At 37.8% G+C, this 10,173-nt stretch overlaps 1 protein-coding gene across 6 annotated transcripts in view; it reads right to left on the reverse strand.

Annotated features, from left to right (window-relative positions):
• The window catches only part of Bach2 (BTB and CNC homology 1, basic leucine zipper transcription factor 2), a 339,814-nt gene that overhangs the window by 151,727 nt on the left and 177,914 nt on the right, over positions 1–10,173 (reverse strand). The window contains exon 1 of one of the 6 annotated variants that reach the window (XM_005377764.2): positions 2,801–3,078. The exons of 4 other annotated variants lie outside the window; for them this stretch is intronic. The gene's annotated coding sequence lies outside the window, so the exon portion shown is untranslated. Of the gene's footprint in view, positions 1–1,774; positions 1,795–2,800; positions 3,079–10,173 lie in introns of those variants that run through there. One more of the 6 variants, XM_013510776.1, reaches the window with a different exon arrangement.

Genomic DNA, 10,173 nt, shown 5'->3' on the forward strand with positions numbered 1-10,173 from the left:
TTTAATTTGATAAATGAAGAAACACCATGCCAGGAAGGTTATGGAGGAGGTTGAAAGAAAAGTCTAATTTGAACTGTTAGCATCTAATTCTGGAGGTCTTAAAGGTTAACTGAAAAAGTTACATGATACCTACAGTTATGACCTTATATCATAAAATGAAGTATTTAATATGCAATGGAAAACTTTGGCAGGCAGAAAACGACTCTTAGAAAGACGTGTACATTACATGAAACAGAAAATGATTTGCAAAACTAATGAAAATAAAAGCAACAGTAATTGCTTTCTGCTTGTCAGTAGCTGGTCATCTAACTGAACAATAGTCAGAATTACAAAAGATGCAATATTTCTGTAAGAAACTGCACCACTATGGAAGTTAACTGCCCCTGAAGGTTTTCTCATTCCCACCTGAAATATTTAAAACCTATCTTGATTATAGCATTAGCTTTCTCTCTTTTTTAATGTATACCAGCAGGTACCACAATTAACATGCACAGATGTTAGAATTGAAATATCCATGTTTACATAAAAAGTGTAGTGAGTAGGTAAAAATAACTGAATATGCTCAACACAGTGCTAATCTTAAAAGGAAAGAAGGCTTATACTGTGCTCATTTAATTGCACAATAAGAAACATTCATCCAGATAGCATTAGTAACCTATGAAGAATCAACCTGCACAGAAGAGGCTGTATCTTTGATTAAGAAATGCTGAGCCAGAGACTCTTCCCTTTGTCCATTTAATCAAAAAATCTGTACTCCAAGCATAGAGGGGAACCCCTCAAATGCCCTGAAATTCTTCAAAACATCCATATGATGCAATGCGCACCGCCTTTCTACATCTATGTTAATCCCACTGAATTCTCACCCTCTGAGGTAGGTTCTACTCTTTCCCCATTTTCAAATAAAGACACACAGGCATAGGAGAGGTTAACTAAATAGATCAAGGTCAATAGGTAGCTCAGCTAAGATTTGCTCTCGTGTCTTTTTGCTCCCAAAGCTCTCATCTCACTTTAACCACTGCGCCACGCTGTCTGCCACCGTTGGAGGAATGTGATTTGCAGTCTTCATTTCCTAGAGGCTTCTGGAATGACTGCCCTCTTGACTCATGTGTTTCACAGATTACATCAAACCAAAAGGCTCAAAACACGTGCAGACATTTTCATTCTTTGGAAATGCCACAGCCACTCAGTCAGTGGAAGGGGACAGCACCATCTCTGGGATCACTAAGCACAAACTTCCCTGAGTGCTGATGCCATCCCTGTTTAGTATTTCTTCTAGCCACAAACTGATCCGTTATCACTTTCTGTGGGTGCAGTAGACTCAGAAGCCAGAGGAAGCGGAGTTTTTACTTGGTTAACTGCTCCTCCAACATCTGTGTTGAGGGAGGGTGATACAGGGCTGGTGAGGGCTCTTCCTCACTCCCTGGTAACCTAAGTCTTCCCCGTCCCATTTCCCATCTACAGCAACTCCACGAAGAGACAATTTTTCCACCATTTTATGAGCTTACAATAAACAACTTTCTAACAATGGGCCAAGAAGATGGATGTTGTAAGGCAGCATTTCCAATGAGGCAATTGCATTCAAAAAAAGATTCAAGGGTTCCATCACTCCTTTCATTCGCTGATTGACACAATTTGTATATGTATGAGTTGTGTCTTTCTTCCTTCACAAGGGGAAAATGCTGATAAACTATCACCTGTAGACGAACAGTGCAAAGCCCTGGCTGCCTTTTGCTATTTAAACAGAGACACATTTATTACCCAATACACCACTTACCAGACAGATGCAAAGATGTGGGCAAACCAGTCATCAGAATTAACAGAGTGATTTTGCTTGCACTACATATTCTGATTTGTATGAATCTTATTTTTAGCCATGCACAAAGGGCAATAAATGGAAAATGTTATTCTAACCACTACTTTTTCTGGGCCACCCACACTGCTCCACCTACCGCACAACTTTACAAATGTAAAAAACCCAGCTTAGGGTTTGTCCTAACAAGGGATGCAAAGTGGCTAAAATGTGTGACATTTTTTCCAGTTAGTGTTTGTACTTTCATTCTTTCTCTGTATCAGGACTTTCAGGGAAAACAAGGTAGACTTATTCTCTCTGGGCAAGTTCAAAGCCTCCAAATTGGTATGTAATTCAGTGGAGGGACAAACCTCAAGAACGGCATGCCTGTCAACCTTCCGCAGCAAGGAAATGTACCCGAAAACTCTTCTGTGCATTCAGGAAGGTAACACCCATAACATTTTATTTTGAAACAATAATGTTGTTTTAAAGGTTCTTCCAAATGAACAAAAGTAATATCATAAACATAAACATTTCTAAAACAGAGCAGGCTGTCAGGAATGATTTTACCAAACTTAAACTAATAGCACTTGCTTTAGACCGGCTCTTGTTCTGCAGTGGACTGGACTTACCAAGGTACGGCATCCACTTATCATCCCTTCCTTTCTCTCTGTCTGCCTAAAACACACTTTGCCACTGCACAGCCTGACACTTATCAAGCATTAACTCGCACATGGATAGCACTGCAGAGTGAAGCACTTGATGTTTAGCGACAACCACCTTGACAGCAAATAAGAAAAAACACTGATGAAGACGATGTCTGCTAGGGGCACAGAGAAGACAGAGATGAGAGCCTACTTTTGATTACTCTCTCTTCAGATTTTTAATGAACATTATCAAGGCAAAAGGCACAACAGCAAACATATGCAGTTAGGGATTAACAGTTAAAAGCCTACTTCAAGAAAACAATGAAGACACAAAAGGAGCCAGCTTTGAGAAAGGTAACTTTACCTGTGTGTTCGCTCATTATCCAGAAACTAGAGGAAATGTCCTGCCATCCTCCGGGAGTTCACACACAGCCTGCAGCGCTAACACCTTCTTCTGACAATGCACAGTGCACAACAGCACTGAGGCGATGTCTCAGAAAATCTTTCTTAGGTTTTAGTCCACTATCGTCAGAACTTTTGGCTTGTGTTGTAAAAACATAGGCAATTAAGTATTACGAAAAAGTGGGTCATACACCACTGAGAAACAACCACACCGCCCCCAAATCAGACTCCAAATGACTGTGCTGTGACAAGGTGGGAGGGGTCTGAACACAGCGAAAGCAAAACTTTTATGTGGTGAGGAGCATTTTACTTTTCACTGGTTTAGGTTAGAGAAAGTTAATCTCAATGTCAACTACAAAGCCAACTATCTTTTAGTGTGTTCTTGAAATTCTATGACAAATGCTCGCTGTTAATGTAATGGGAAATTCAGATACAATGTCGTAAACAGTTTGAGGGACAATCTTAAGCTTAAATGACGTGCCCACTGCCGAACGGTGAGCTTTGTGACTCAGTGAAATAAGGTGCTCAAACTGAAACCAAAGTTGAAGAACCAAATTCTCTTTATCCACATGAGCGTTTCCTTCTCCAAGAGAGGATCACAGTACTGTATACCACTTCCCCCCACCTGTACCCAAGTGGGGCACTGAAAACAACTGCAGATCTTTATCAAAGCCAGCTTCCACGGCTGTGAGAAGAGGAGATGGAGTTACCTGTACATGTTCATTCATCTGACACTGAGGAGCATAGAGTATTAATTCAAATCAATGCCTGTGGAGTCCCCATTGTATATGAGGACACAAAGAATCTGAAGGGATGACGACAGAAATCTCTGCTTTCAAGGAACTTGGTGTCTTCATACAGGGGCCGGCCAAGTATGAGTTATTTTTTTTTTTAAATGAACCTTTTCTAGCAGATGCTTCCTAAATATTTCCTATTTTTTTGACAGAAGGTTTGTAGATGATACTTCTCAGATGAATTTTTAATGATGCCACAAGTTTTAGCTGGAGTTTCTTTCAGTGCTAAAAGCCCTTCCTAATCTGGCTAAGGGTAAGGATTCATCTCAACCTAAAGGCCTAGTGCTCTATACAGAGAAGAAGAGAGAGCTCAGCTACAGCAGAGTAAACTGAAGAGGTGCTTCTCTGAAAGAGGACGAGGATGTAAAGATGAGGAAAAACTCCCTTGTTCTGAGCACAAGAGGGCAGGTATTTGAATGAAACTCTGTTACATTAAATTATAAGATCAATTAAAAATTTGGAATTCTACTGGCTTCTCTTTTGTTTGGATTGTGGATGGAGCTGGGGGAAATCTGGCTGAATCAACCTTTCCTGTTTCTTCTAAGTAGGCTTATGGTATGTTGATTACTAATTTTTAAGTAGCCAGAACAAACCAGTATATAAGTGATCTTTTTATGATTCCAGAGGCTCACAAAAATCTTACAAGGTAATTCTGGGCAACAAAGGAAAGGCAAGAGGCATCACAATTCTGAACTTCAAGTTATACTACAAAGCTATAGTGATTAAATACAGCATGATATTGGCAAAAAAACCCCCCAAAAACCCCCAAGAAACAACCCAAAACAAAACCAGACTTGTGGATCAATGGAACAGGATAAAGGATACAGAAACAACTCGAGGCACCCTATCTTTGACAAAGGGGTAAAATACTTTGTTGGAGGAAAGATGACCTCTAAAAAATGGTGCTGAGAGAAGTGGCTATCCATAGTCCATGCTGAAGATTGACTTCTAGACCCATATGTCTCATCATACACCCAACTAAAATCAAAATGGACCAAAGATCTAAATATTAAGACAGAAACAATCTGCAGGAGGACCATATAGGTAAAACTCTTGAAGACATAGGCATAGGCAAAGACTTTATAACAGAACCCTGGTTACAATAGAAATAATACCAAGAATCAACATGGGATCATATCAGATTAAAGACCTTCTGCACAGTAAAGGAAAACACTAACAAAATAAAAAGACAATCTACAGAGTGAGGAAATGTTTTTGCCAGCTACTTATCAGACAGAGGATTAAATCTAGAATATACAGGAATTCAAAAGTAAACTAGGCCCCCCAAATTTAGAGACCTAATAAAAAATGGGTTTCTGAAATGAATAGATATTTTTCAGATGAAGAAGTATAAATGGCCAATAAATACATGAAAAAATGTTCAATATTGCTGACCATTTAAAAATTCAAAGTAAAACAACACTGAAATTCCATCTTACTCCAGAAAGAATGGCTATACTTAAGACATCAAATAATAACAAACACTGGAGAGGCTACAGGAGTGGGAAGAAGGAAATCTTCATTGTGGGCAGGAGTATGAACTGGTACAACCACTATGGAAATCAGTACAGAGATTCCTTAAAAACCTAAAAATAGAAATTCCATTTGACCCAGCCACTGTATTCCCCTATGAGGTATTTCTTCCAAAAGAGTTAAAGACATCATATTAAAGTGGTACACACACACACGCACACACACACACACACACACACACACACACTTGTAACAGCACAATTCATAATACTTTATATATATATATACACACACACATATATATTTCCAAGAGGTACAGGTAGGTAAGGAGAGGGGGGGGGTTAAAAGAATGCCATGTACATGTACCAATTCTCCATGATGAATGTAATCATCATGTACTGCACACAAGCATCAGTGAAAAAAAGTCTTGCAGGGCCACTCAATACTTTTTATTTTGGTAGAACACACAACTATAAATACTGCTTGATAAAAATTCTATCTGATAAAGATACTGGTGACTCCACACAGGTACACTCTCTCTTCTTTTTTTTTTAATTTTAAAAATAAAAGGAGGAAAACATTAACAGACAACCTTTTACAAAATAGCAAAAGAACAGTACAGACAATACAGAGTTACAAACAAAGTGGTAGGAAATTAACAATACTTGTTGTATTGCATATTGATATCTTCAAAGTGGTTTCTCATGAAAACAGATAGAGACATGCAATATTGATCAATCAAGGACTCATTGACAGTTTCTTTCAGCAAAGAAATAGAAGACAGTAGAACAACTATGTTAACTATTCTGTATATACCTACATACAAAATTTCTCCTTCTTTCCCTCTTTTTTCCCACATCCCAGTTGCCCTTTACCTTTGAGTGTCTTCCTATCATTTCACAATGCCTATCATACCCCGAGTTTAAATTAACTCTTTCAGGTTTTACACTAGTGAGACAATGTGGTACTTGCACATGCAGGTCTGATTTATTTCACTTATGAGTATGGTCTCCAGTTGTGACCATTTACCTATAAAAGCCTCGAGTTTATCTTTCTTTATAGCTGAGTAATATTCTGTTATATAAAAGTACCACAATTTTCTTATCCAATCCTTGGTGGATGGACATTTGGGACTATCTCTTCTTAAAGGGCTGATCAGTATAACGTGAAGGGAAAAAATAAGCAACAAGGAGATCATTATGCTATAAAATGACATCAAATATTATTGTTCCTGAGTGCCACTAATTTGTGGCATATAATTAAGTGCAGAGCACTGATGATAAATCTGAAATTAGTTGGTTAGCTGAAAAATGCCTGAAAGAATATACAAAGTATGAGTGAATAAGTATCTGGGTAGCTAGATTATGAATAACTTACCCTATTTTTATTCTTTTCTGCTGTACAAATTATGTAGAATAACTACATGTAGTCATGCGCTACCTAATGATCATTTGGTCAACAACAGACAACAAATACAAGGTAGTCCTGTAAGATATTACTTAGTATGCTATAACTGTTTGGGTAAGTACATTCTATGATGTTCACACAAAGACAAAACTGGCTAACAGCACATTTCTCAGAACATATCTGTGTCATTAAGCGATCCATGACCGTATCATTTTTTTACTTCTATTTTGCTGATACTGGCTTTTTCTAGAATTTAAGAACTTTTAAAACATAGGACCCAGTATAATAAACTGGCCTGGTGACAAGGCAGGGAATATGGAAAAATCTATATAAACAATGAACTATAACTTCTATGTAAGCACTACAAGAATTCTAAAAATCCTGCTATCCTGCAAAGCTTTGCAAATATCATTCTTGGACAGAAAAGCGTAAGTGATTGTCTTAATCACAATACCTGGTCTTGGTGCAATACAGCTGCAGGTGTCAGGCCATAGCAATGATCAGTTTAATGAAGTGTCCTTGAAGGACATGCTATCATCCCCTCTGTTAAATCAGAGGAATGAGAGAGAGAAGGGAGGGGTACATCATTTCACTACTGCAGGTAGCTCTAAATAAGAGTACACAAATGATTTCTTACAAAACCTAACAGATTGGAAATGATCAGAATGAACTGATACACCATTTTTGGTACAATTTATATCACTTGGTAGACAGCTTCACAGTACAACATACAGCTTTATATTATTTGGAGACTCACTGGGAAGGAATATTGTCTGAAATTTCTGACATATATCTACATATATTACCATGCCAGTAACATCACCTTTCTCTGTACTATTAGCATGAATTCAAAGAATGAAAATAAACTTTGATGATGCTATGAGGACAGCATAATTGTGAAACTGAATCTGTTACAAATAATATCGAACATTCCTTTAAAAAAACCCAATAGAATTAGTCTTAAAATTATGTCAATGCTTCCTCATGACTAGAGAAATTAATACATAGGTTCATGTAATTATTTTATTATGCTGCTCTTAAAGTCAAAGATATCACAACTTGTAGATTACTTCCAAAACAAAAGATCTAACTTTTTAACTCTGGCACTGGGAAGGCAGTAAAGGCAAAACTTGCATAGTTTCTCAGAAAGAATAAAAATGTTTTATTTTTTTATTCTCATTCAACATTTTTACATTATTATGAAGGCATGAAAATAGGTGCAATAAAATCTTAGTTAACTAGACTATTTGAGGATGAAGACAGTTGTTTTTCTTTCAAATTTCTGGCTGACAGCTAGAAAAGGCTTTCTGTTGAAGATCTTTCCAAAGTGGTTTCTTTTCCTAATTATAAAGCATTTAACCATTCTCAATGATTCAGCAGGTCAGTGTCATCAGCTACAAATATCCTCCAGGGTATATTTCTCCCCCTTCACTAGAAACCAAAGCTACCTTGTTTTCTGAGCCTTTATCTCTGAAAAAGGGAAGTGGGGTGTGTGCGGTAGGGTGGGGTGTATGGGAAAGGTTGGGGTGGGGGTGGGGAAGTATGAAGGTTAGTTAATTCAGGTTCTGGTTAGTTGGGTTCCAGGTAGCTAAACCATCAGTAAACATGAATTCAAGGTCTGGAACCAGGCACATCTGAGTGATAAGAAAGAGAGGGCCAACAAGGCAGCCATGGCGGCACATGCGCTCTGGGAAGCTGAGATCAGAGGACTGCAAATTAGAGCTCGGCCTGGACACCTCAGTGATTTAGTGAGACCCCATTCAAAGAAAAAAAAAAAAAAAAGACAGCTAATAAGGAGGGTCCCCAAAGGTCTGTTGTTACTGCTCTTCTCTATCTCATGTCATTTTGTCTGGTTGTCAGAACAGTTTACTGATCTTCACTTGGGGAATTTGCATCATCAGTTTGCTTTCTGAACTCATGGGGCCGCATTCCTTTTGATTAGGTATCATACCTGTGCCATTTCTATGCAAATCAGGGCATAGTAGGTCCATGAGCAGTCCTTAGTTTTTTTTTTTTCCTTACACTTACTGACCTGGGTTTTCTTTTCTACAAAACCCTTTAAACTGGGATGAGGTGGTACATGCCTGCAGTGCCAGCACTTAAGAGGCTGAGGCAGGATTGCCAACAGTTTAGGGACAGCCTGGGCTATATAGATAGACTCTGTCTTAAAAACCAAACCAACAAAAGAAAACCCTCAATTCCGATAGCATATCTCACAGAACTACAGAAAACAATCCTAAAATTCATTAGAAACCAGAAGAGACCTAGAATAGCAAAGGCAATTACAGGTAACAAAGGCAAGGCAGGGGGCATCACAATCCTTGACTTCAAATTATACTATAAAGCTACTGTGATAAAACAGCGTGGTACTGGCAAAAAAAAGACATGAGGATCAGTGGAATAGATTAGAAGATATAGACACAACTGCCAACACACTCAGCTACCTCATCTTTGACAAAGGTGCCAAACACATTCACTAGAAAAAAGATAACCTTTAATAAATGGTGCTGGAAAAACTGGCTTTTGCACATGCTGAAGATTAAAACTGGACCCATATTTTTCACCATGCACTAAACTAAATTCAAAATGGATCGAAGATCTAAATAATATTAAAACAGAAACATTAAATCTGCTGGAAGATAGAATAGGTAAAACTCTTAAAGACAATGGTGTAGGCAAAGACTTTATGAATACAACCCTGATCACATAGGAAGTATCACAAAGAATCAACAACTGGGATCTCGTCTTATTAAAAAGCTCGTGCACAGCAAGAGAAACCACAAACAGAGTGAAGAGACAACCCATCAGGTGGCAAAAGACATTTGCCAGATGTTCCTCAGAAAAAAGATTACTGTCAAGAATATACAAAGAACTAAAAAAAAAAAAAAATCAGACTTCTCAAATTTAAAGACCCAATCCAAAAATGGGCATTGGAGATGAACACACACTTCTCAGATAAAAAATACAAACAGCAAATAAATATATGAAAAAATGTTCAACACCACTGGTCATTTGAGAGATGTAAATTAAAACAACACTGAGATTTCATCTCACTCTGGAAAGAATGGCTATTATCAAAAAATCAACCAATAACAAATGCTAGAAGGGCTATGGGGAAAAAGGAACTCTTTTCTACTGTTGGTAGGAGTATAGACTGGTACAGCCACTCTGGAAATCAGGTGAAAAGTCCTCAAAAAATGAGAATTAGAGGTCCTATTTGACCCAGCTATTCTGCTGCTGGGTATCTTCCCAAAAGAATTAAAAACATCATACCACAGTAATATATGTGCACCCACATTTATAGAAGCACAATTTGCAATAGCTACATCTTGGAAACAACCCAAATGCCCATCAACCAAGGATTGGATAAAAAAAGATGCGGTCTTCTTATACAATGGAGTATTACTCAGCCATAAAGAAGGATATACTTGAGAGTTTTATAGGTAAATGGATGCAACTGGAGACCGTTCTCATAAATGAAGTAAATCAGACTGACATGGGTAAGCATAGTATTGTCTCCCTAGTATGAGAAGCTGAAAAAATGCATAAGTTCCCAAATGTACAACAGATATTGTGAAATGGAAGAAACTGTTCAAAAGGAAAGAGAAACTGGGATGTGAGAAAAGAGAAAAGAAGGAAGGAAACAGCAAAAAAAAAAAAT

This window comes from Chinchilla lanigera, unplaced genomic scaffold (genome assembly GCF_000276665.1).
Source record: "Chinchilla lanigera isolate Chin_1 unplaced genomic scaffold, ChiLan1.0 scaffold00010, whole genome shotgun sequence".
Classification (NCBI taxonomy): domain Eukaryota; kingdom Metazoa; phylum Chordata; class Mammalia; order Rodentia; family Chinchillidae; genus Chinchilla; species Chinchilla lanigera.